Source organism: Schistocerca gregaria, chromosome 10 (genome assembly GCF_023897955.1).
Source record: "Schistocerca gregaria isolate iqSchGreg1 chromosome 10, iqSchGreg1.2, whole genome shotgun sequence".
NCBI classification, from domain to species: domain Eukaryota; kingdom Metazoa; phylum Arthropoda; class Insecta; order Orthoptera; family Acrididae; genus Schistocerca; species Schistocerca gregaria.
In genome coordinates, this window is record NC_064929.1 from 6647417 (window position 1) to 6649272 (window position 1856).

Consider the following 1856-nt stretch of genomic DNA (forward strand, 5'->3'; position numbering starts at 1 on the left):
ATGGGCATTCTATAATGTGTGGACTATCAGAGTGTGATGAAACACAGAAACTGCATCAGGATTGAATACAACAGTGACCATGCACACTTTCCTCCATGGGAGTAATGTCTCAAACAGTCTACTCTTTGATCGTTCCCTGGAAGTCAATGTAATAGTTTCCGATGCACATCTGGAGGCATTCTGTAATCTGTGAATTATCTGAGTGTTGATGAAACACAGAAACTGCATCGGGATTGAATACAACAGTCACCATGAGAACTTTCCTCCATAGGAGTAATGTCTCAAACAGTCTACGCTTTGATCGTTCCCTGGAAGATCAGTAGTAGTTTCCGATGCACATCTGGAGGCACTCTGTAATCTGTGGATCTTCAAAGTGTTGATGAAACACAGAAATTGCATCGGTATGGAATACAACAGTCACCATGTGCACTTTCCTCCATGGGAGTAATGTCTCAACATTTTACGCTTTGATCCTTCCCTGGAAGACCAGTATTAGTTTCCGATGGACATATGGGGGCATTCTGTAATCTGTGGACTATCAGAGTGTTGATGAAACACAGCAATTGCATCGGGATTGAATACAACAGACACCATGCGCACTTCCCTCCACGGGAGTAATGTCTCAAACAGTCTACGCTTTGATCAATCCCTGCTTGACCAGTAGTAGTTTCCGATGCACATCTGGAGGCGTTCTGTAATGTGTGGACTTTCAAAGTGTTGAAGAAACACAGAAATTGCCTCGGGATTGAATACAACAGTCACCATGCGCACTTCCCTCCATGGGAGTAATGTCTCAAAAAGTTTACGCTTTGATCGTTCCCTGGAAGACCAGTAGTAGTTTCCGATGCACATCTTCTGACATTCCGTAATGTGTGGACTATCAGAGTGTTGATGAAACACAGAAATTGCATCAGGATTGAATACAACAGTCACCATGCGCACTTTCCTCCATGGGAGTAATGTCTCAAACAGTCTACGCTTTGATCGTTCATTGCAAGACCAGTAGTTGTGTCCGATGCACATCTTGAGGCATTCTGTAATCTGTGGACGTTGAAAGTGTTGGAGAAACACAGAAATTGCATCGGGATTGAATACAACAGTCACCATGCGGACTACCCTCCATGTGACTAATGTCTCAAACAGTCTACGCTTTGATCGTTCCCTGGAAGACCTGTAGTAGTTTCCGATGCACATCTGGAGGCATTCTGTAATCTGTGGACTATCAGAGTGTTGATAAAACACAGAAATTGCATCGGGATTGAATACAACAGTCACCATGTGCACTTTTCTCCATGGGAGTAACGTCTCAAACAGTTTACGCTTTTATCGATCATTGGAAGACCAGTAGTAGTTTCCGATGCACATCTGGGGGCATTCTATAATGTGTGGACTATCAGAGTGTTGATGAAACACAGAAAATGCATCAGGATTGAATACAACAGTCACCATGCACACTTTCCTCCATGGGAGTAATGTCTCAAACATTCTACGGTTTGATCGTTCCCTGCAAGACCAGTAGTAGTTTCCAATGCACATCTGGAGGCATTCTGTAATCTGTAAACTATCAGAGTTTTGCTCAAACACAGAAATTGCATCGGGATTGAATACAACATTCACCATGCGCACTTTCCTCCATGGGAGTAATGTCTCAACATTTTACGATTTGATCCTTCCATGGAAGACCAGTATTAGTTTCCGATGCACATATGGAGGCATTCTGTAATCTGTGGACTATCAGAGTGTTGATGAAACACAGAAATTGCATCGGGATTGAATACAACAGTCACCATGCGCACTTTCCTCCATGGGAGTAATGTCTCAAACTGTCTACGCTTTGATCGTTCCTTGGAAGACCA